Genomic DNA, 26505 nt, shown 5'->3' with positions numbered 1-26505 from the left:
TGCACACTGATATCTCCGATAAAATCCGCGCAATCATGAAACGAGAACTATTGGTTCATGTTAAGCGACGTGTAAACGCGAGCGTTAACGCGAATCTTTGCCTCAAGTTGTTTCATCTCGCTTGCCCCTCGCGTCTTCCCGTTTACTATGCATCGAAAAGTATTATGGTACACTACGACGTTCATGGATTCCCATAAGCTGCGCGAGTCTGCATCCCGCTTAGAGAAATGTTTAACGAAATGTTAAGCTTTGATCTCTCGACTCGCTCTCGCGATGCAATAAAGTATAGCAACAAGAGTTGTACAAAGTTACACGATTGCCGGACTTTCAAAGTACGCAAATAATCGACCTTAAAGCGTAACGATAAGTCTCGCCGAGATTGAATGACAATGGTGAACAACACATCACAGACAACAACAAGAACAAGGCTAAAATTCGCTTGACGCGTACGAACGTTAACTGCACCCTTCTAAATGTCGCAGACCTCTCGCTGCGAGTTGCACTAAAGACGATTCGCATGCAAGTGTCGCGCGTCGTAAAGTTAAGCGGGACACGTGGCACTGAGGGACGCATAAGGGTTACGGGAGCCACGTGTATACGGTACTTCATCTTTCTCGAAGAAACTACAAAGTTATACGCTATTCCAACATATGGCGGGGCGAACGAGCCGCGTGAAATGGTTACGCCAGCTGTTCACCCGAGCGAGGAGATATCTCGGTATATCATAGCCTCCTCTGTATAATGCAACGCACGGACGTAAACGCCCTTACAAGTACTACGCCTACGCAGATCTGTCTCTGGTGATGTTGCCGCAACTTTTTCGACGGAGATCTGTTTCTACGGAGAGATACGCTCTCGCAAAACTCCGAATGCCACCGTCGAATAAACTTGAATGCCCTGTACTTTATATTGCTGGGTGTTGCCAGACGCGATGTGTGTGTGTGTGTGTGTGTGTGTGTGTGTGTGTGTGTGGAATGGTACCTGGGAATAGGACCGAGGCTGCAGTTTGATTGAATGGCGAGAGACAGGGCACGTTTCGCTAACGACTTCCGTGTCACCGCAGCAACAGATTACAGTTCGCTCAACGCGGGTGACAAACGCGCAAGGAAAAACGCTGAAATCGTTACTGAGCGGAGTTCTTACGGAGCGGAGCTGAACGCGCGGGAAGAAGCAATCGAGCTCGTTACTGGAGTAAGCTGCGGCGAGCTTTATCTTTTCGCACGATTTGACGGAAAGCACCCGTTCGCCCTGCTCGACCCCGCTCGAATAAAAGACTTGCCAAACGAGCGAAAACGCGCCGCCGGCTTTCGAGTCGCTATTGCGACTCCAAGATACTCCCTGTTGATAAGGTTGCGTAATGTTCCGAGGGTTCTCTCGAAAATGGTGGGGCGCTGCGATCTCGATCTGGTCCATAAAGTTAATTGGAAACGATTAAGAGTCAATAATAATGACCTGCAAAGCAAACCGCGTTCGAAAGCGTTTGCGCAAGAATGAACGCGTTTCATGAGATGAATATCCATCTTTCAATTCGCAATATCGCGTTACGTCTCGTTATCCATTGGATGCTTGCATTCAAGAGATACAGATATGGGTACTCATTCGCGATATCGCGTGACGTCTCGACATCCATGAATCTGAAAGAACTGCATATCCAACCGATATTTCAGACATCGGCATCCGATCAAAGGCGAGTATTATACGCTGAAATAATTTAACGGAAACGCGAGTGGATTTAAGATAATATCGCCGGTATTCAGCAAGCGTACCTTTTCCGTGTCACGCTGATAAATTTATTTATGAAAATCCCACGGCGCGTCGGACATTTTCCCAAGTTCGAACAGGCGGCCAGGAACCAAATTCCCCATGGTGTTTCAAAAATCGCCCGTTGCGACCGATGTTCGTCCCGTGCCGCGCTGTAATCGAAGCATCGATCGATGTAACACCCCCCGCTGGTAGAGATGTCTGGCCCCATCCTCCTTCGCGAGGAACGTAATATCGAATCTCGTCCGGGAAACGCGCACGAAAAAATATCGCCTATAAAATATCGTAACGCGTCGGGCTAAAATACAGGCAACGCCGCGTGACGCACCGCGCGATGGTATACCGAAAAATCATAGTATGTTTCGGCAACGGCCATTAGCATACATTTACGAATGCCCGGCAATAACTCTCGGAAGTACGTATGTGCATATGCACGTACACGCACGCCGCCGATAAATCACTCGCGTTATTCGGTATTGTAACAAAACGGCGCGCCGTAATTTTCCGCGTCGGATAGAGATGCATACGTCTCCCGTATGTAACCGCAAGATACGTATCGATTAATCCCGGTTGCCTAGGGTAGGTGTACGATGCGTTGTACACTAGCCGAGGGTGGATAACATCGCGAGTAAATATAAAACGTGGATGCAGAGTTTGCATTACGTAACTCGCCGAGACCAAGAGAACTGTATCAGCTGATCCGTTGGCGAACTGATTCATTCCTGAACGACGTTAGTGGTGCTGCGAGCTGTTCTTTCTGCAAATCCCGCCTAATCGCGCGCATTGGATCGTGCCCGTTTTTAAAGGCGACCCACTTACGGTGGACATTTATCAACGGCTGAAACTGTCCGGGGAGACTGTTCTACGGTACATCCTACGGAAGATTGTAATCCATTCGACATAACGGGCAGGATCGCGAGATTAGCGAGGGGGATATTAACGACGGGCACGACGACGATCGTGCTTCGTCGAAGGGAGCTAACGACTTTGGAGGTCCCGAAGGAAGACGCGACTCTTCCGATAAGCCGGCGCGTTTAAATTTCCATTGATCGAGAGGCTGGAGCTGCGGGACGAGAGGGACGAGGATTTAGAGGAAGTTTCGATAGGGGAAAATACGGAGACCACGAAGCAGAAGTCGACGACGGACAAGGCAGCAGCGATGAGCTGGGGGGACGAGTCGCATATCGCGTCGAAAACCGACAAAACTCGGGGACCCGGAAACTCGGACGGAGATGAGCACGGCGCCATACGCGACCTGCCTCCGCGCGAATAAATTTCTCGTACGTGTTCCGAATCGCGGCGGAGGGATTCGCCGTGCTTTGCCGCTTCCGGTCCGCATGCGGAAAGGCGACGGGAACGACGGAGAACGAATTTCGTGCTCGACAGCAAAGCGGCGGCGCAAGAGGCAGAAGAGGACTAGGAGGAAGAGGAGAGAAGGACCTGTTCGCCCTTCCCGGCACCCTTTCTTGTCGTATACACGATAGCGAGTGCGCCAGGTCGTTCTCCACCGCGTCCGACACCCGTGAGGAATATTGCAATCACGTGCTGGAGGAAGAGAAGGAAGGCAAAGGAGAAAGAGACCGAGACGGACGAAAAGGAGAAGGACGGCGCAAACTTCGGACGTAAAGCGCCATTATGCACCGCGATAACTCGGCTTTTTGAGAAATGTCCGTCGGGGGAGTCGGTAGTATGTATGAGGGAGGACATTTAGGCGGAGAAGTATATCGATATTTTGGAAGTGAAACGACTAATGTAGCTCCTCCGTGGCTCGCAGGTACGAGAATGAACGTTGCACGTCTGAATACGTACGGCTCTACGTCGAGAAAAGGAAAGCCGCTGGGCTTTAAAGCTTTAAAGTAAAACGTAGACGCTCGTGTATTCCTTCGAGTTTCATTAAATACCAGAAGCAATATTCTCAAAATTCTTCTGGCTTCTCGTTATCCACAGTCTAGCAGTGTTCGATCTCTGAAGTTACCTCAGCCGGCCAGGGGGTGATTCCCGCAATTCCGCAAGCGTTATCATTGCAAACACCAACCGGTTTCGCCGAACCGGTATCGTCGAATTGCGCTCGATGTCGAGAGATGGAAGGGCCGCCGTCGCCACCATCGTCGTCGTCGATTCGCAGCGAGCCTTCCATGTATTTCTTATTTCTCTCACACATCCGCGCCGAATAAAACTACCCTCATACCCCGGCAAAGTAAATAGAGCGTATTTCTTCTGGAAATGACAGAAAATTCAATAATCCTCGCAACGAGTGGCAAGGCGGCGGAGCGCAGGGTGCGCGGCACCGGTAGGACGAAGAGAGGCCCTTGGAAGCACCCTTCCACCGTGGAAGGGTGGAGGGAAAGAAGGAGGCAGAGAAGGGCATCCGAGAGAGGAAAAATGAGCGAAAACGGAGACCGAGGTTACGCGTACTGCGATCGTGCGACCTGCGTCTGAAGGATACGTTTTTGGAAAGAAGTGGAACACGGATGTGTCTCCGTTTTCCGCAATCGTCGGCTCATAAAACGCTTAACGTCAAACGTCACCGTAAATAGAGAATACGGAAACGCAGGCCCGCGCGGATCGTCGAGTATTATATTTGCCGTGCCCTTTTCGAGTGGAGCGTTTCGCTGTATGGCGCGTCTTGGCAGCGCAAGATCATTAACGACGCGCGCAATAAGAAGCGCATTTGGAAGAATTATTTAAGGAGCACAGAGATCCGGGACGAATACCCGACGAGTTGCGCTTCCCCGCGAAGGGAATATACTGCTTCCACTCGTAAACGATGCCGGCGACAGTGACACAAAAATTGTACACATGAAACGCAACGTTATTACATCATCGTGCTTTTTCATAACGCACATTGCGATGAATTACGGCGTGACAAAATCGCAAATGGATACACCATGTTCCTTCCATTCAAGATCCGAGATCGCAGATTTATCTTTGGCGATCGTCCTCTCTCGCAGTATAAATCGCCAAGGATTCCTTTCCGGAACCAAGTGGCGCATTCTTCCTTCGCGCTCAAAGGATCGAGAATTTTCTCGCCCTTGCGAGGGTAGTGAATGACGGCGACACGGAGCGGGGCGAAGCGCGATTCGGCCAATCGCATCGCGAGAATAAAAATCTCATACATGTAAAAATATTCAATCGACGGGTCTAGCGTCACCTTTTCGCCCACAGCCGCGTTTCCGCTCTGTCCCCAATGGTCTCCCTGTTTATAGAACACTCGGGAAGAAGGAAAATCCCTTTTTCTCTATCTTTCTCTCCCTTTCACATCCTAAATCCCTTTGAGGCCTGCGCCTCGCTTGACCCTCGCGATAGCAAATTCACGGCGAAGTATCACCTTCAAAAACATACCCGCCTTAATTACCTCATATATCTGCCACGAGGATGTACAATGTGCCACTCCCGTGCACGGCAAATTTAACGCGGAGCGAACGTCGCCTCTTGCACGCCTCTGACGTGCCCGAACGATTCGTCTGGAAGAATGGATTCTCGTTTTTCGCGTCCTCATCGTCGTCGTTGTCCCCGTCTTGCCCGTAACTTTATTGTAACGAGGTCTCATTTGTCCGCGTCAAGTGTGCCGACCGGATCCCCGGCTCGGAGAGAAGCAGCTCGACTCGAGCGGGCAGACGTAAGCTCGCGCTTTCGGCGCCGACCCCATGAATCTTACTCGCATGTCGGCTGCAAGCACGACTTCGGACGTGGATCATAGAGAGAACAGGCGAAACGCGATAATTCGTGGTGGTCGCAACGAAGTACACGCTCGTTCCGACCATTTCCGTAACTCAGAACGGGAACAACTGTCGTGGACTTACCGAAACGCTGTTGGCTCACTGAAATAAACAGCGTAACGCCGGAAACGTGCGGTTTAGCTTTCTGCAGTCAATGCGCGTGCAATCACTCGACAAACTCACTTGACTGTTCAAAGAATTTTAATTTCCTTTTCTGTGAGTAATTATTTATATCTCCGCGTTGTTATTATAATTCGACACTAAACGACAACGAGCATTATAAAAATCATACTATTCTGTTAATAATACCAAAATGCTGTGATATTAATATCATCTTGAGCCATCCACGTCAGACATCATCGACGAGCAAACGATCTCCGAAAGACTGAAATCCAATCAAGTAGCGATCCGCGCATTTGGGGGATGACACGAGTTTCAAAAATACGTGTACGCGAGTATGCGTGGCACACAGTCAGCGTGTTCAAAAGACACGCGGGATTGCGAAGATGGAAGACGAGGAGAGAGACAGGCGCCCAACGTGCGGTGACTCAATTCTTGGCACGAGGTCGCGCCGTCAGATTACCACACCGCGTCGTAACTTGGTGCATCCTTGCAACGAGTGTCATCTCGAAGAGACTTGGCCGCGGAAGAGACGCATTCGCACCGAGAAAACCCGGCGTTCGTTGTTTCGCGACGCGACGCGACGCCGACGTCGACCGTGTCGATCGCGCCGCTTTAAAGCGGTCCAAGAAAAACATGTCGCATCTCCCACGGGATGTCGAGGCACAGGGAGTTGATGGCGAACGGAATCCCGAATGCATGCTTCTTCAACGGATGATGAAGAATTTGCGAAACAAGAGATTGGCAGGCGCGGCTTAATTAGCGAAAAGGTCAAAGGTCGACTTTTAACTGGAACAAAGCGGCGGACCTACAAAATGTACCGTTCTCGTAATTCGCCGCGAAGCTTTAATGAGAAATTGATCATATATGACTGTACTTTCTCGATTAAATTAAATAGTCGACAGTTAAGTGAAAAAATTTACCCGCTGGGTATCATTTCTGTGAAATATTCTGTATTTACATCTCTAGCTCATATGCCACTGAGTATTAAAAAATAGAATAATATGTGCTCGTTGAAAAATAGCGAGAATCGTTCTGCGAAAACGTTTCGGGAAAGTAGGTCGAGTCCAATATTTCTCAGATATTTCTCTTAGGTTTCGAGCACTTTAAGAAATTGAGGCGATTACTTGTAGCAGGATAATATCGCTCTTTTGAAACATGAAATTAATGGCGCTACGCGATCGTTCTACGTCTTCGATTGGGAGACATAAAGTCTTAAGACGACCGCTCCACTGAAACGAGTTAAGCTCGAGATTAAGCTTACAGAGGATCTACGTGAACTCGGCTATCGCCGCGGGTTATTTCCGAATACATTTTGTTCTTACAAGCCGTCAAGATAAAAAGCTGGGTCGACGTAGCCACAAACATTTTAATTACACATTTCAAATAAAAATATAATAGCAGATTTAATGGAAGGGAGATTCTGAGTCGTAACGATGTAATGCAGACTCTCCCTCGCGTTAGATCTCCCATCTCGCAAATGTAAATCACAAATTTTTGCAATTCGTATCACAACGCAAGTATGTCTCAACAAATAACGTATAATAATAAGCATAAATGTTTCACATGGCTCCATTCTGCATAAAAATACAATACGATCTTGTAATAACAAAATACGCGCGATATTAATGTATCGCATCGCGATACAATGTTTAATAACATAAAAGATAATCTCCATACGTAAAATTCGCAATAATACCTGCCGAGACCCGAAGAGGAAAAAAACATTCACGTGACGAGGGTATTAAAAAAATTCATCGCTTCGTAATTCCGCATTACGCGGGATTAAAATTCGATTTTCGTCGTGCTATGGGCACCGCGATATGGGAGCCACCGTGAAACGTGAAAGAGCGGAAAACTATGTCGCGGACTGTCGCGCCGAGCCCGTTACGAGCGGTAATGACATTTTTATTGCGTTCCGCGCGATAGGCGGACGGTTTCCGCGGATGTTGCAAATGCCGGCCGCTCAATTTGCGCGCGTTATTAGCGGGTATCCGGCATCGCGCGCGTTCGTTATTTTATCATTAGCGGACACGCGCTTTGCCCACCCCCTCTCAATCAAAAGTGCTGCCTCCCTTTCCGAAGCATCTCTCTCTTTCGGTTTCTCGCCGAGAGATACGCAAGAATTCCGAGCGAGGGAAGAGCAGATCCATCTCCGCGCGCGATCTCGGATCGCCCTCTCGGCGATGCAACAGGCCACCCCCGGCCTCGGGGTAGAAGTAGCCGGGTCCGGCGGTCTCGTAACTCAGTAATCTCTGAGCAAACGCGGCCGCTCGTCATTAGTTATCGCTGGAAATCCGGGCTTAAAATCGTCGAGAGGTCGCGCGGCGATATCGCGCGGCCGATAACCGCGGCAGCGTGCAAATACTATTCGTATTCGTACCGAAGCCGGCAAAAGCTGGCGGCACGAACGGCACGAACCCCGACCGAAGTCACGGACCTTCGTATTTCGATTAATCGTGATTTACCTACGAGCGTATATCGCGCCGCGAAAATTAATACGTCCGGCGCGGATCGGATTTCGCCGGCGGCGTTAAAAATTGAGTTTCCATCGCGATCGACTGTCTGCCGCGTTTGGAAAAGTAACTCCTCGCTCGCTCGACTCGCGCGATCGATTGTTTCACCCCCGGCTCGTAGGCGCTCGTAGGGTATGTGCACTGCGAGCTATAGTAATTTAACTGGCTTACCAATTTTAATTTTAATTGCGGGTTAATTATTGCCCGTTGTTTCATTACTGCAATAATTTAACTATCGACGTAAACAAGACAATTATTAAATATCGTCGGGGAAAGCTAACGTTTCCTCGTGTTTTTCGCAATTTTATCAATTATAAATTGGCAGACTCGCGCGACCCTAAAATATCGCATAATCTCGCAAGGTTCGTAAAAACTCCTCCGATGCTCGATGTATTATGCAAGTGAAAGGTTTTTAAGATCGATAATCAACAAAGCGACAAGAAATTGTGTCCACATGTATGAAGCTGTTTTCACGGCCGCGGGGATCAATATTTGTGTGTCACCTGATGGTTAACGTTGTTGTACACTTAAGAAAAATATTGGCTCGCGACGTCTCGAGTGTACCTCGAATTTTACGGAGAAAACCTCCCGCGGGATGATGCGCCCTTTCGCTCGTACAAAGACGATGCCTTTAACAATACCCTCGGGGCTAATAGACGGAAGCGCGAATATGCCAAAGCCAAAGGTGAAAGGGAAGATGAGTATCGGTAAGCGGAAATGAGGTGAACACATGCCCAGTAAGCGAGCGAGGTAAATTTGACGAGAAATTGCCTTGCAATCGCATTTAACGTTAAATAGAAAAAGACATCTACTTTTTACCGTATAATGCGTTATCAAGACAATATTGATAAATAAAATCGCGTCGCGACGGCTCCAATTAAAATCGGAAAGTAAAAGCTGAAGTTTCCTGCGCGAAAATGTTTCATCGATTCGAAAAAGTTTTCGATACAACGAACCAAATAAAAACGGAAATATTGATTTCGTGCTTTTCGCTACGAAACTCGATATAACGATATCGAAACGTCGTTCCAGTGATATTTGGAGAATATTTTTCTCTCTGGTCCAGCGCACGAAGCGAAAGGAAAAACTTGATGAGGGGCGCGAACAGATCAGCGGACAAATTGGTTATCTATCGGCCGCAGGAACATCGGTTTTTTTCCTCCCCTTCCGCCATCGCGCCGATCATAATAGAGGCCATTAAACGCACCACGCCAGCAACACGTGCTGCTCCTCCAAGATTTTTCATCGCGGGACCGCCGAGTCGATACGATCTCTTCGGCTACGAACGTCAGGAACTTAACGAAACGAAAAAACGCGAGCTACGCGGGCAAGTGCATTAGAGTATAATTGCACCCATTTTAACACGAATTCGGTGAGTAATTTTCGGTTTAATGGCAGTTTTTCTATCCGACGTTTATTTATCGCTGCGCGTATTTTGCATAATTAGTATCTTAATTACGCGCATTGCGTACATGGATTTATTATCCGCAATCCGCGTGCCTCCTCCTTCGCTCGCTTTCTCTATCTTTCTCTCCCTCTGTCGGTTAATTGCCTGTAATCGACAATGAATTATATCGAATTACTTTGCAAAATAGCTTTTAATTCATGAGTTTCGCGTTTCCTAGATAATGAGTTTCACGTTACCTTTATGCTCTGCAACTCGCGGGAGGATTTATTCGCAAAACACAAATGGCGAGCCGCGGCAGCGATATCCCCATCGATCGCGGCGCCGTAGAATGCACGGCCCCGAAAACATCGGGAATGCGTTTCGCAAACTCGGAAACTATTCACCGGGAATAACCGCGATTTATATCGAGCGAATCCCTTTCGCCTATAAACGATAGCGATTCGGCCGAACAACGCCGATCCTTCCCGCGCGATTGCTCGGATTTATTTTTTGTGCCGTAAAAATTACCGTTGCGTTCCCGGGTGTCATCCCGCTCTTCCCCTCTTCCCCTCCCTCCCGTCCTTGATCAAAAGATGGATGATGTGGAATTTCGCAGAAGTCGAACAAGGGAATATAAATACCCGCTTAGGTACTGGCTTAGGTACTGGCGTGCGCTGCTTTCTGTTTGATAAATAAAATTTATGCACGGCCAGGCACTATATAATATCTTTTACAGTCGGCCTGATCACTTTAACGCTTTCTTACGGCCACTAAATTTTCTAGTCTTTATTTAGTCGGACTTTTATAGTTCTCCGATCCCGTTCAAGTTATCCAGCAGCTTGAAAATAACCCGGACCCGGGTACAGCATCCTGCCGTGAGTCATCGGCAAGATTCTCGGCGTGCTTTGCGCCAGATTCCTTTTTATCCTCGAATCGCGCGACAATCGATGCGCGCTCACGCCTCGCGGTAATTATGCACCGGCGGCACTCCGATGCGCCGCGCCGCGCCGAGTCGAACGGTAATTCTCGTTGATGTAACGGCCGAATAAATTCGAATAAAGTTTTGGCCGCCGTTCAAAAATGGACACTGATTTATGCGTCGAACGGCATATTATTACGCGAGACACAGCGGCCGCTGTGAGTGCGAGACAATCTCGCGACGGTGCCAATTCGCGCATCGCCAGCACAAGCAAAGCCGCACTGATTATTATTAAAATTCGTGATCGATCATGCGCTGCACTCGATGAAAAATTATTTCTTCCCACGCAAATGCAAGATATCATTTTTCAATCTGATCTAAATGTGTCTCATCGCGCATTTTTCTCATTCTTCACGCATAAACGGATGGCCAAAAGTGCGACGAATAATACGAGACAGCGGTTAGTAATTAATACACCGTTTGTCACGGCTGGCCTCTACATCTCGTTGCTATATTTTATTGTCTATCGTTCTGCATACGGTCTGCCAAAGAATTTGGCGAACACAACGTCTCTCAGAGCGAGTTGTGGCACTTCTCTCGGACGCGATCAACGGCGTGATTTATCGTGAGGCGACCACTCACCGGGTTAATAACGTCGCCCGCGACGAAGATGAACTCGTAGTCACGTCCGCGGACATTTCACGCTGTCGAAAAATCTCGGGGAACTCGCCACCGGATTCTGGCCCGGCTTCGCTCCCGCAACCGTGATTTACATTTCACTTAACGAAGATCGATTCGTTCCGAGAATGAGGCATGTGTCCCTCATTCATATCTGCTACCACAATCGAGATCGACGATGAGTTAATGATTCTGCAAGCTAAATTAATCACGAGCAAAAAAACCGAAGCATTTTTATTCGCTTAATTGAACGATGAAGTGAATGTAGGTCAAAAACTGTAGACCATTGGTCGAAAAAGGTCCGTCTCGTCATGTTAAAAATAATAAAGCCCAATTTAAATAACTAAATAAAATAGAAAACTAAATAAAATGTCAAACTAAATGACAAAGTGAGATTTATCTTCTCAGCTGAAAGAAATATTCCTGCGATAGTCTAACACTCAGAGCTTCTGCACATTCCGCGACGTCTAAGTAGGTCATAGCGAGTTCCCCAAATTATTTGATCTGCTGATGTAGATCAGGCGCGCGTCCTCGCGGCGGACATTCCGCCTGGTACCGCCACTCGCTCGTATCGAGCGGGCACGACGATCAGACGTGGACACACGCGTGGCACGGATGCGCGTCGTGCACAAATGCGGCCGTGGAAACGTGATACACGTTCACGCCATCGCCGCGGCCGACACCGAATCACGCGTAGGCGGAATGTTTGCGCACTTCCTCTCCTCTCCGCTCCGACACGCGCTCTTTTTCTCATATCGGTGTGATCTCGTAATCCTGAACGAATCTCCCTCGTTGCTTTTAAGGGAATGAATTTGCGAATTACCTATCGATTCAAATCGCGAATGACAGCGTGGCTGCGCTCGCGCATGGATCCCCTTGGAGGATCGCGAGGGGCGAACGGCGTGGGGTGGCCAGCGATGCAAATCGCTGATTACAAATTAAAATCGACCCTCGGGCCGACCTCCGGGAGAGGTGCCTATTTCATTTTAGAAAATTTAGATTCAAATCGGGCAAAGCGCGCGAAGCGCCGCGTCGGACGCGCGGCTGTATATATGTATGTATATATGTGCCTCATACGTATATACAGGCGGATTATATACACGAGTTCGGCACGAGGGAGAGAAGGGGTGCGGCGCGCCGCCGGCAGCACGACCACGGAAAAAAAATCATGAAGTACGCGAAATGCAAAATGCAAATGCTGCGCGACGTTCACGAAAAAAGGCAAAAAAAGGAGAGCACGAGATGTATATCCTGCGCAAAACGCGCGATGCATCGGGGACCTGCGTCGCGTTATTCCCCTGGTTACACCCCTGTCCCGACGGCGTTATTCCTGTTTTTGTTAATAGTGGCGATGCGCGCGTGTGTGCACGCACGGCGTCGGATTACGCGTACGACCGATAACCAGAATCCAGAATCTCATTACCATAAAGTCCCCTCACTGCATACCGATGCGGACTCTTTCGTTTACACGCTAATGCAGCCACGAGGGTTACGCCCCGATGGACCACCACGCGAACGTGAGCGTTTTTTCTGTCACGAATGAACGGTGCGTAAAAAAAAGACAAAAAACACACACCTCGCCAAAACGCGGCGCAATCGAATTATGTAATTAACAACGTATCGCGGAGCGATGAAACAACGCCGCGCGTACCTGCGGTCGGGATTGCCACGCTGTAACGTCATCAAAGTCATAACGTTGTAATTCTGTCAAAATCCCATTATCCCGAATCTCGCGCGAAACTATAACGTTGTAACTTTACGAGCGCGTCGCGGTACCGCGACTGCACGGAGTTTGGATGTAACTTTGTCGAAACAACGGGGTCGTAATTTTAAACCCGAGCGTGGGGCAGAGAGGGGCTGAAAAAAGACCCGTGGCTCTAGAACACCGTATAAATCTGTCGGAATCATAGTTCCCTCAACAACGGAGTAGTCAGGGTGAACGGAGGAGGTCCGCGGAGGCACGCGCTTCCATCATCGGAAGCGTCGGATTGACCTGACACGCTCTCGCAGAGACACGGCATTGTCCCGAGAAATTCGGAGCGCGTGGCGAACTTGCAGTTGCAGTCGCAGCGAGTGAAGTGACTTATCGTGTCGGACGATCGTGAAAACGCCGGGCGGAAGGACGTAGCGAGCGGAAGGCACGAGCGGGTGCATTGGCCAGATCCGAGGTCTAATGGAGCTTCCGCGTTGAAATCGCGCCGCGACTGACATAGCGCGCGACAGCCAGCGTCATTAGAGCCGCATCGCCGTGTCGCGTTTAAGTCCGACAAGGCGCGAAACGAGATGTCGCATTAATTCGTAGACGCATTATCCGATTATCCCTGATTGACAGGGAGAGAGAGAAAGAGAGAGGAAAGGAGGAATCAGCCTCGAGATAAAGTTACATCCGTCAATTTCTCGAATCAAAATTTTGGAGCGGATAGAAGTGGCAGTAAATTTGCAGCTCACCATCAATCGTTGGTTATATATATATAAATTATTATGAATATAAATACTCTTGATCTTAATTATTGTCGTTATTATTGATGCGTCGGGACTCCGGAAGCTAGTCGTAATCAGAATTAGAATCGAGGTCGAGAACTCGGTTAATGCAGCGTCTTTATTTATCGTAGCGAGGAGCTCGCTAGACCATAATGCGGTTTTCGCATTAAAATCGTCCTCGGGCTGGCACAACGCGTGACAGCAGTGGTTGTAAAACATTTCGCGGTATCGCGTTCAAGCTCGGCGAGGCGCGACGCGCCACGTAATTTCGTACTAATTCGTGGGGTACGCCGCGATAGGAATAATTTTATCGGGTGCAGCTATGCGCTAGCCGGAAGAGAGATAACGTCTGTGAACTAGTAATATAATTAAGCATCAACAACTTGGAACGTAATTTCTGAGATACACATTGATGCACAACGCGTATACCTTGAAATGCAAACGCAAATTGCGACGCGAAATACGCAGACACGCGAGTTCGCACAGAAACGACTGCCGAGAGAGATGAGATTTGTCAATAATTAACGCGACTAAATCTGCAAGGCGGAAGATAAAGCGAAGTAACCGGCAGGCGGATAAACGATCCTTCGTGCGCATCAAGAGCCGTGTACTGCTTAAATCAAGTGACAGACAAAGAGACACGTCGTCGTCATCGCGACACTCGCGATCGTTCGCAGAGTCCACGGTTACAGCAATTGCAACCGTTCGGTGGCTCGACTTTTTGCTCGAGGTGAACGACAAGAGGCAATGTATCTTGGCATCCGCGGAGGAGACATTTGGCAAAGGCATTGAATACCACGAGTGCATTGCAACTGATCTTTTGTGAGATATACGCTGTCACAATCTGAGCGATCTCTCGGTTTAGGAAACGGAAATGATTAAGTGAATCAACTAATTGCTCGCTATAGATCGGATAGATTTCATTCTATTTCGCGATTTCGCAATTCGATTTTATCTATCTCGGATGAATCGCCTATCTTGCGCAGCAATCGTACACGACATGTTAATCAAGATTTTGATCCAAAATCTTCCTGACTCAGACAAGATTACTCCATATACCGATAGAGAATTCTAATTCATCCTATTTCCCACAAGATTCACGCAGTAAGGAAATCGAAATTTCCCGAATGCCACGGCCGATGCCGTGTGAAACCTATTTCCATAATCCAATTTCCGACATACGATTTCCACGCTCGCGCAACGTATTAACTATTCTTTCCCCGAGCCAGTCGAGTTCCCGAAAATTCTGCGTTTTTACTCACGAAACATAATTATCTCGCATTTTCGTCCACGAGATATTATAATTACTCATTTTCTCCCATTTCATCCACTCGCGGAAAGATACGCGTTTTACATTTTCGTTCGCAGGATACACGCATTTACATATTTCAACTTCTCTATTCTGTAATTCACATTTACGTTCACATGTTTGCGCATCGCAGAGGTATCTCTCCAAAATTACGACGCAAGCTCCAGATGCAAACGATGCATGGTAAGCTTCACTCTTAACGACGCGGCAAGACGAATATCTGAATGAAACAAGGGAGCCGGTGAGGGTAGGCGGGAGCAGAGGGCTCGAGTCGAACGAGAAAAGCTTTCGCAAATTTGGACCATATGGAGGATCGTAAAGGGGCGACGACTCCGACCGCCACCCCGTGCAAATGGATATTACCGAGTGGGACTTATGCCCTGCTTGCTGTCAGTGGTCGACGCTCGTGTATAAACAGAGGATGGCGAAACAGAGAGGGAACGAGCGGGGATGCGAAAGAGAAAGAGAGACTGAGTGGTAAAAGGAGAGAAAGAGAAAAGGGAGATCGAGAGATGGAGGCACGAGGGGGTAACGGGAACGAGACGGGGTTAATGGAGTGGAAACAAATTTAAAAACCCCCATCGCTGCAGGAGTGGCTCCCTGGTTGTGTGCGGAGCTCGTGAGCAGCAAGCCCGCGGATACGCACGGCCGCAGGTAACCGTGATGCAAGTTACTATGAGAGGTAACTATGTATTTACGGACCTGTGTATACGCGCGGGCGAAACAACAGGCCGGGCGTTTCGCATACACGTACTAGACTTCCGATTCTCGCCGCTCCGAGGAACACAGGGTATCGCCTTGTCTTCGTTCCGCCGCGCAAACAATCTTCCGGCGTGAGCGTTACTGCGCGATAACGACGAGGAGCACGACAACGACGGCGACGACGACGACAACGATGACGACGCCGTTGCCCGAGAAAATTGCATTCGTAAGTATTATCGCGCGCACGCGCTACGTGTTTTCGGAGGTGGATCGTAATAAGCTGCCGGCGTGTCGGAGACGCAAACCGGAAATGCGACGTCGGCCCCAAAGAACGCTCCGCGAACGTGTAGCATCAGCAACGACGCAAAATTGCATCGTGGATTTGTTGCGCGTTACGTTGTATGACGTCGAACGGGTTTTCGTACGGGAATTGCATCTCTCGGTGCAATTCCACGACGGAAATAAATGTAGACAACGGCAGACATGCCCTGAATCTGACGACTCAAAGCAGACTTGTGTACGTACTTTTGTCTTAGGATACTAGAAATAAATGAATTTTACAAAACCTCAAACGCGAGGAGCAAAACAGAATTTTTCAGATTTCCGAGAAATGATATTTTTTTTACAGATCTCTTTATGAATATGTCATATTTCACATTTATCTAAACATGCTTCTCATCAAGAGCCACTGTCGATAGGAAAAAAAGTAAAAGCAGAATTTTATTTTAATATTTATTATTACATAGCAGTTCCAGCAATCCTCATATTCCTCAAATACAGAAAATCCATCGAATGTTTATAAGAAGTGGCAAAGGCGCACTCGTCGTTCGCGAAAAATGTACAAACCACACGATCAAAATTCGTTTCCGACGTGCCGAAGGAAATTCTCAGACGGAAGGCAGGGCGAGAGAGGCGAGAGAATCATTACGGAGGGAAAGGGATTTGCCATCGAGCTTCATTCTGCCGCGAAGAGACAAATGGAGGGCGGTGGAGAGGAGACAGGGACGGAAAAAAGGATAAAGCTCGCGCGAAGGGATGCGGAGGAGGAGAGTGCATCGCGCGCCATATCGGTGCATTCTCGTGGCCGCGTCGAGTTTAATATAAAACGATTTTACGAGCCGAATAAAAAAGCCATTAATCGCCGCCGATTGGACCGGCGCGGGGGTAGATAGATGATGTATAGGGCGGTCCACGACTTAACGATACGATAAAGGACTCCCGCAGGAGCGCTGCCGATAGGTCACGGCCTACCGTCATTGCTCCTATCGTTATTGCGATACCATTCGTCGTCTTGAGAGCCATCGACAAGGGGCCACCGAAATACGTGCTGTAATGCTCAAATTGAAGCTCCGGAAAGGCCAGGCGAAACATAATGTCAACGAAAATGTTTGATTCTGAAATGTTTTAATCTTTTTCCGCTATCGCGATGGATTAAACTCGTCAAATTTCGGAGCACCAAATCAGTTATGGGAAATATATACAGTTTTCATTAATTGAGATAAATAATTGAAGTAAATTATTTACACACATCGCCGAGCACTCGTAGAATAATAAATACGTAATCGAAAGATGTTTAAATGCTAAAAAGTCCTACTTTATCTTTTAAATAGCACAAAATAGGTTCTGTTTGCGGTGCTTGAAACACATTGAACGATAGATCTCTTTCATTTCAAAAACGACCTCACTTCGTGTTCGTGTGTACGAGTTAAACGTATATATGGGGTAGACCAGCATCGAGGGAGCACGGTGTTTTTATCGGTGCGATAAAACGCGACGTGGCCGCATAAGGAAGAGGTTCTCGGCGGAGAAAAGGGACAATCGCTGACCAGACGGAATGGAGTTCGTTGGGAGAATGACGACGACGACCACGACGACGGTGGTATCGTGGAGACCCGGCAGGCACGGCCAAGAAGCACGTTACACGTCAAAACGGACAAGACTCGGAAAAGCACCATGGCTGTTTCGACGGAGGTTATTTTCCGGGCGAGCGATCCCACCGACTCGGTATACTTTGAGGAGACGCTGCCGCCTCGCTTAAGAAGACGTTACGTCGGCCCTTTACGTAGGACACGCGGATTATACGACAGGACCTCGCACGTTTATTAGACAAATATGTCCAGTCTTATCCCCCGATTACCGTTTCGGTAAAATATCGGTGTAGTTTGTGCTCGCCGTACATATATTACGGCGGCCCTCGCAGCGAAGTTGAAGTTGAAAATAAACGCGATGGCGGGCTTCCTGCCCTCTCTTTCGCCGGAAAATATGCTGGGAGAAAAATAGAAGAATTTACGCGATTGCGTCACTTCTTACCACGACAAGAAAATAAACAGAATGCAATAGTACACTTCAACGAAACATATCACCACCATTCCATCTTGAAACACAGACTATTGGTAATAAATCATCCTTATCTCGATCTCGATTAAAAGAGAATAAAATTTTCAAAGCAACAATCTTCCAAGTCCGTGGAATTTTTGCAGACTGAGTTTGCATGAAGCTTCAAGCCACACACGACGCAGGGATGTGATTCGAAATAAGAGTCGAGTGGGTGGACTCGCGCTTGACTAATCGCGACGGTGACGAGGAGGACGAGGAAGACGCCACGTGGGCGATGATATAATGACAGGTCGAGATACGCGTGGAGAAACAAGATACGAGGGATGATCCCACGCACTCGTTCTCGTCGAGAGGATCAACCCCGAAGAAGAGGTTCCCCGCGATCACTTGGTCGTCTGTGTTTTGCAAGCAGAGCGCGATCGCCCCATGCGTCGATCACGCTCGGCCTCGCGACGACACGCGATATTGCGCTCCAACGCGCGGCCGATGATATCATAAGGTATATTAAGACGTTATTGACGCGTCCTAGTGTTTCCCGCGAGTGCATCACTGCGAATCCGACATTGCGTGCAACTCCGTTTGCTTACGAGTTACGCAACATTGTCGACACGCACGCACGTGTGTTCTCTCTTTCTCATCATGTTCGGCTCGACGTACGTTCGTAAGAGACACTCGACCTCAAAGAAGAAGCGTTTGCCTCTTCTCTGAGAATAAAGCAAGAATGTTCGAGCGGATGTGCGCGAGGAGGGAAATCCTCACGTCAAATCATCAAGAAGAAATATTACGTTCTCCCGAGTTAACGTTTTCTTTCCCGCTGCCCGGTGTTTCAGCCCGACAATACTCGATTCTTTGCAATAGCGTGCAACGCGAAAGGGATAATCAAAAGAGTCGGCCTTTTGTGTTCTGGAGTCGTGTGCTTTCGAGCGCAACGTACTTTGCTACAGCTCCGGCGACGTCGGTAAATCAATCGTTAATGACTTAGTAAATTAAGATACACCGCTGCCACGGCATGCCGTGGCGAATCCGCTTGCGTTCGTCCCGACACAGTGACGTTACGTCGACGACGACGTAGCTAAGCTGTTGCGATATACGCTCGGTTTCCACGCTCGTTAAGGCTAAATGAGGCGGGATACGCGTTCCCAGAACGCTGTGATTTATTATTAGGCGATGCGTCATATTTTGTTCCATTAAGTCGTAAGTCGCCGACTGCACGAGCAATTAACGCCCGGGTAAAACGTCACGAATGCACGTATGCACGCACGCCCGCAGCCTTGAAGAGTGGTGGAGATCGGATTTTGCGTGGCCCACGCAATGTATTTCGGTACGCGCGTTTCTTTCCGCGAAACGAAAGCGTTAGTCACTCGATCGAAGAAGAGAAAAGAAGAAAGAGAGAGAGAAAGGAAAGAGATTTTCAACGAGATGGACGGCGAATAAAAAGACCGAGAGCATTATCCATCCTCCGTTCAGAATACAAGACGTGGCCAAGCGCGAAGGTAGATTTTTGCGCGCAGAGAATTGTCTATATCCCGTGGAAGTGTGCGTGCATACGTGTTTCTTAAATCCGTTTCTTCTCTTTTTCTTTGCCTCTCTTTCTCTCTCTTTGCAGTTAACGATGCGCAGCAGCTGTCGACAATCGCTGGAACGACCGACCTTGTGATGTCTGCGCGAATGTACGGACAGTTAAAATCGCAGGCAAGTTGGATGAGCGCGCGGCTGCACGGACGTCGCTTTTAACCGCGCGGCAACTCGCCGGCCAGTCGCTCGGTGATGCTGTATGTACCTGGGTTGTTCTCGGAAGGGACGTAGATCGTAGATCGTATAGCAAGGGGCCCGCGGAACAATTTAACATCGCGCTAAACGCGCGACAAATAAAGATGACAGGCGGAAGCTGCGCCGCAAACCCGGTAGTGTGTAATACACCGAATAAAACATTTTAGGGGCAGTTACTTCTCCAGACCGCCGCGCCGTTTCTGAAATAATTCACACCGACTTCATCCAACAACAACGCTACCATTTTATGAGCTACATCCGTAGTTGCAGTCTCGGGAACTTGAATGACATTCAAAGGGAACGACTCTCGCTTGGATCTCCGTACTCTGTTAATTGTTCACTTCCCGCAGTCTCTTTTTTTTCAAGTCTGAAGGATAACGTGTACATCCTCCTGGTTCCATCCTGCGCGTTCACTTCTCAACCCTCCGTCGACGCGGATCGAAAGCATCGCTTTACCAGTGCTCACATCCGTATTTTCCATTCGTCGTCGTTCCCTCTCGTTGGCCGCTCGACGTCCGCCAACAAAGTCGACGGCATTAGCCAGGTGCGTCCGTTCCAGCCAGAGAGATAAATCCCGACGTTCCGGATCCGCGCGACATCGCTGAGTACTCTCTCCGCGTTCTTCCTTCTCCTTTTTCCCTGTTTTGCTTTCTGCACGAAGACGACATCGGTGGCGCAGTTCATTTTACGGACCTCCTGGCTCCTTCCGCGGAGTTCGACGTACGGGATAACATAGAGGCGCTGGGAGATTCATCCCCCTCTGAATGGATCTCGCACCTGGGTCCGTCCCCCGGGGCCGCCGGTCGATTTCGCGCGCGTGGAGAGAGTCGGCGGCGATCTATCTAACTGCCTCGTGTGTTGTTCGCGTATATAAAATCAACCATTTACGGCACCGTTGTCCCGCGTCCCGCGGAATAATTTATGAGTCCATTATATCGATTTTTTCTCTGTGCGATTGTTTCCGCAATTTTAGAAACCGCGGAGCATTGTGGCTGTCACGTTGGTACCGTAAAATCCAATTATGCGGTTATTATGTATCATCATTTAATCTCTCTTTTCAATAGATTTTATTTTAAAGAAAGAATCTCGTTCTAAGTTGAGTCTAGATACTTCGTTCTTTAATATCTTTCAAAAGGGACTTTTGAGAGTTACACGCAGCGCGCCGCTTAATATGATATTTGAAAGCATTTCCATAGTGTACATAGTACGTGACATACTATGAAAATTTTCATTTAAACATCAGAGCAAAGAGAAAAAGATCAAAGTCGCGTTTCTGTTTTAAAATTGCCTTGAAGATATAACGTCGGCGTCCGTGAAACTCGATCGACACCGAAAAAAGGAGGTCGAGAAGAACGACGTGGCACGTCAGACAGTGTCGCGTCATGTCACTTGATGTTACGCTTCGTCACATCATTTTACGAAATATAACAGCAGCGCCAGAGTCTCGCCCCCGCGGAAATGGATATTTAGCGGAACGAAACAGCACGCACCACCTGACCGATTTCCCTCGCATGCCGGTCGCATGTCGCGTATATTCTCACGTGATATCAATGCGATTCCGACATTCCGAAAGGTAAAGCGCGCGATTATTCACCCCGATTCGACCCATCTGCCGCCAGCTACTAGCAAGCTGCACCAAGTCGCCTGGTGTCTCAAGACTCGCATCGAGAATTCTTCTCTATCACGCGGAAAATCCCTCTTTTCGATTCTTAGGGAAAATCTGTGACGCCGATTTTTCTTTACGTAAAAATTTCGAGTCGGACGTTTGTGGAACCTCGCGATTTTTAGCATGCAGCGCATTCGTTATGGTTGCACCACGATAGTTGCATCACGAACTTGGAGATCGATCGGAGCTCGCTAAACCTTCAACCTCTCTCCAGCCCCCCATGCGACTTTCCCAACGCAAATTCGGAGTAACCTCGGAAAATGCAGCATCTCCACGGGAGTGCACTCACTGAATATAACATAACTCCCGCGGCGGAGAGCTTTTCTCCTGCCACGACGAACCCGACATCCGACTTCTCGTGTGTCACAAAAGAGAGAAAGCTACGCCGGAAGCCGTGTGCTCGTGGGACTCGCGGGCAGATTTCCGCGTGGCGCACCGTTTGAAGTGGTCCCGGGTTCCGTTCCAGCAGTCAGTTTCGGTCCAGCCCCGCCTAAAGTTCAGTTCGATGTAAGCATATATGCGCTCTATGGATCTATAAATGCCTCTATGTACGTCTGCTTGAGAATATGTCGTTGCTGAGCTGAACCCACGATATCTCACATGAACCTGCCAATTAAACCTGCAACGTACTATCTTCACCCGATTTGAAAGTTGATGGTCATATCGACTATTGACTGACATGCTGCGTATTTCTCTTGTACCGTTATTTATGCAAGGAAACTTCAATGTATAATATGAATTATGAAATAAAACCCTTTCTTTTTAAATCTTCTTTTTACAAAATCTATCATAATTTCACGTTCTGCTAGTCGCACAATCTCACAACTGTGTTCGCTTCCTTGGTTTTGTTCGAGTGGAATTGCACGTGACATTAGCTAGGAGACGGATGTACGCCGAGAACGGCGACGAGAATAGGAAGAACGGATGGATGGAGGCTGAAGAGGTATGAGGCGGTGGTACATCAACCGCGAAAAGTATCCCAACGTGCAACCCTACGATCGGCCGAACGATTTCTCGCAATTCCACAATTAGCTCCGCTCGCAGCCGCGTCCACGTACGTACGTTCAACGAGAGGCAGGGTCGTTGCGGGTTGACACGGATCTGCCTTTGCCCTACGCGCTTAGGGCAACGCACGCTCGGATGCTTTTCGGGGGTAGTGTACTGATTCAGCTGATGCACATTATGCACACAGTGCGCGTCTCCTGCATGGCTAGCTAAGCCCAACCGACGACGACGACGACGACAACGCCGCTGATGCGCGACACGGCTTGCGTAACGCACAACGCCACGCCGGCTGACCCACATGCGCGGTCTTTATTTAAACCGGTTTCCTCTTCGACGTCCTTTAGACCCGACTTTCGTCTGCGCAACGGTCGCCGGGTCACCGGATTCGAGCGCGTTGCTTTCCGCGAGATTGCGGCTCGGAAAAAGGTCGATGTGCACACAAGGTGACTCGCAAAGAGCGGGTCTTTGGTCTCTGTTGCGCGAGATAGAGTCTTTCCGAGTGATCGAATCATCTTTACATCAATTGACTTCATTTTTGGTGATTGTATAATGATATGTATAAAATTGCATCTTTTTTTCTTTTTTGGAGGGATTTAATGAAAGATCGACGCGTGATATCTCCTCGTGCGACGTACGCATGAGCGTTTGTGTTTTTCCGTTCCTGTCAATAGCGTGACGCATACCATTTTGTCGGATGACGTAAAACAACGTTAGAGAAAAATAGCGGGAGTAATTACGGAAATCACCTCACCGTGTTGGCCGCGGTAAAGTTCGAATTTGTCCGCGGGTCTCGACTCATAGAACCGCAAAAATTTCAATTGCAAATGCACGTCGACTTTGATACCGAGGGGAATAACGAGCCGTCCAGACGAGCGCTTTTTAAGCATCGACGCGAACCAGCCTCGTCGAATATTCTTGTTTCTCAAACGTATGTAAAGTTTGAATAATACAGCACAGAAAAGGCGGAGAGGCAGCAAAAGAAGTAAAAGGAGCAACTCGGAATAAAAATGCACCATTACGTTTCCATCGATCCCACCACTTTCGTGTCGAGCGTACGCGCTTTGAGATCTTTTCAGGATAAAAATGATGAGAGAGGTAGCCGGCGCGAAGCGATTATAATTTATAATTATAAACGTGTGTGTCCCATTCAACGCAACGGCACGATATACATATATCATTTCTTTCATAAATTTATATCGATATCAACTACAATTATTTCAATATATCTTCGTATATTGCATTCCTTTTATTTATTGGTAAATAAATACACGTGTATTTTCATAAATATTAATTTTAATTTTTATTTTATGCTGACGTCCGATTATTTTTTTATACACAAGTTTTTATGCATTGTTCGGTGTACTTCAATCGTTGCCCACGAATTGCACTTTCGGCTACTCGATCCACCTTGGTGCAACACGGCGAGAAGCGAAGGAAGATCGGAAAGATGAATAAGTGAAAGAGCGGATGATATGAAATGAACTTTAAATGTATGATTAACGAAAGCTTTATTGTAACACTTTGAAAGCGCGTTTGAACAGAAAAGAAACTTCGTAAGAAATACACTGTGGTTTTAAGTCCGATCGACTCGACTCGCGATGCTCGAATAACAACGATCAGCTGATTCGGAAGCTAGCCGGTGTCGGATTCGGTAGCGGGGAAAGACGAACGCGTGTTTGTCTTCGATTCGCGTCATAACAAGTTCTTATGTTAAGGCTTAGAATCGATGAAAAGAATATGTACATGCAAAAATTAAGATGATAAAGAAAATATATCGCAGTTATAATTATATTGATAAAAGTCTGAACATGCACAAACTTGAAAAAAGAAAAAGTCCAAGGTATCATTAGCACTGCATCTTGCATCGACTTATTGGCTGCTTATTAGTACGCATGTAACAGTCAAACGCAGATCTGATACCCCTCTCAATTACGCTCGCATAATACTCCGGATACATCCAAGTAACATTGTAACACGAGCGCGCGTATCAGATTTCGCATCTCCTAATCGAACGTGTGTTGCAAGCGTTGCTTTATTTCTAGCTGTCTACATGCTATCATAAGACAATTCGCTTCTACGTCATGAGACTGATTGTAATCCAATCCTGCGGAGAAAAATGAAATCTTTTTCTCTTTTCCGAAGCATTCGTGTGCCAACCAGTCTCAGGAATATCCTCTCGTTACGATAATGGAATGATTGCCAAAATGCGCAATTTCTCAAAATGACTACTACTTGAAGCATATCGTATCATCCAACACGTTGAACGCCATAACGGATAGTCATCAACATCTCTCATTAAACTGGAAGAAAATTTTATACCGCGAATCGTGAGAGAGCTCGTAGAAATCCCAGAATCAAAAAATACACGCTCGTACCGTTTTTATATATTTCTCCATTTTTTCAATCATAAGTCGCGATCTCACTTTCAACATTTCGCTGATATTCGTCCGTCCGAGTGTCAAGCATTCGGCGCGTTATACATAGACGGACATTCTCGACACGAACGTTTACGGGAGCTACGCAAATTCGCAGCGTGCCCTTTCAACTCCCGTAATCAACGCGCGTTTCCCGCGGGATTCGGGACTCCTGCTGCTACTGCTGTTGCGACCGATATACCGTTGTCACGACAGCGCAGCAGGTCGAAGAGACAAGTTCGCAACCACCCCGGGTCGGGGATTGGTTCCTCCTCTTCCTCTCTGCACCCGACAAGATGCGACGCGAATTCTCGGGATTCTGTCGCGCGATGCACGCGCCGCGCGGGGCTGTATTCCCAAATCGATCGCGACGGCGACGACAACGAAAACGAGAGAAAGGGAAGCGGAAGAAGCGTCCCGCTGAATTTCGCCGATACGGCTCTCGCGTCGGCGAACCAGCGCGTGAATTCCGGAGACGTTGCTACCCGTCGGGTCCTCCACAGTCTCCGGGGGGTGCTCGCTGCTGGAACTATGAATACGCCATGTGTCGGCTTCATGTACAATTCCCCGGGGGTGGCATCGTGGCTCTCTTCCGTGCCGGCAAGCCGCCATCGTCGTCTCACCTTTCACTATCCGAGCCGCGTCGTCGTGTCGTTATCATGCAAACGCCGAGTTTCCACGGTTCACCCTGAAGCGCATCCGAATGTCAGGCATCGCGATGCTCGCCTTAAAGATGTTGGGAGAAAAGAGCGTAAACTGTGCTCGATCAGGGACGGACGTTTGACTTATCGCGCTTGCAATACGCACCGCGAATGAGAGATTGGGCAGATGAAAATCGGTCCATTGAGCGAAATGCGCAATCAACATCGTGATTATATCCTTTTAATTTTTCTTCCTTTCCCGGAGAAAGAAACACAGTATTCCGCCAGGTCAAATGGACGACGGATAAGTAATGAGATTTTCATTTGAATTTTTGCGTTTAATTTTTCTTCCAGCCGAGTATCGAGTTTTCCCGAGGCTTCGTTGGGCGGACGGAATAATTGCGCAGGGAACGCCGAGAACATTATTCTATCGGCGCTCTCTCACACAAACCGAGTTAAAATTAAAATTAAAATTTCGGAGATTATTCCCATCGAGTTCCCGTTCGTTCGTATAAGCATATCGGCTTATGCCTAAAAAGCTCCTTTACGATGGAAGTTATGCGAAGGCTATACTAATTCGTTAAGTCCAATACGCGTACGCGTATATAATAAAACCACACAAAGCTGCGCGCTAAATTCTGCCCGACGAACGGCGGGATTAACAAGCCCCGTCTGGTCGGAGGGAGAGAGGGACCGACTCTCGTCCCTTAATCATAACAATACCAAATGTTACTCGACGATAACTGTATTAGGCCCGATAAAATACTAGACCCGGCACCCTTCGGCTTCTCGCTTGTTTGCTGAGCCGAAACGTCCCGCCGCGCAAACATTCGTGCCAGCCCGCTATCTTCTTTCCCCCCAAGAAAATACGGTCGCGTGAGCGGCATTACGTGATTATTAGCGGACGTCGACTCCACAGGCGTCATTGCCAGCAATCGTCGACAAATTTTATGAATTAATAACGAGTATGATATTAGGTGCATGTTTTTCGTCTCTTTTTGCCAAATGGATGAACGAAAGAATTTTTTTATTTCGAAATCGACACTTTGAGACGAGTCGAAAAAAATACGTATTTCGCGA

At 48.1% G+C, this 26505-nt stretch overlaps 1 protein-coding gene across 7 annotated transcripts in view; it reads right to left on the bottom strand.

Moving 5' to 3' along the window:
- Window positions 1-26505, bottom strand: part of LOC105280652 — a 379732-nt gene that overhangs the window by 197605 nt on the left and 155622 nt on the right. The gene's annotated exons all lie outside the window — the stretch shown is intronic.

The sequence above is a fragment of the Ooceraea biroi genome, chromosome 4, assembly GCF_003672135.1.
Source record: "Ooceraea biroi isolate clonal line C1 chromosome 4, Obir_v5.4, whole genome shotgun sequence".
In the NCBI taxonomy this organism is placed as follows: domain Eukaryota; kingdom Metazoa; phylum Arthropoda; class Insecta; order Hymenoptera; family Formicidae; genus Ooceraea; species Ooceraea biroi.
The sequence above is the reverse complement of the archived record's forward strand: the minus strand, read 5'-3'. Positions and strand labels throughout refer to the sequence as shown.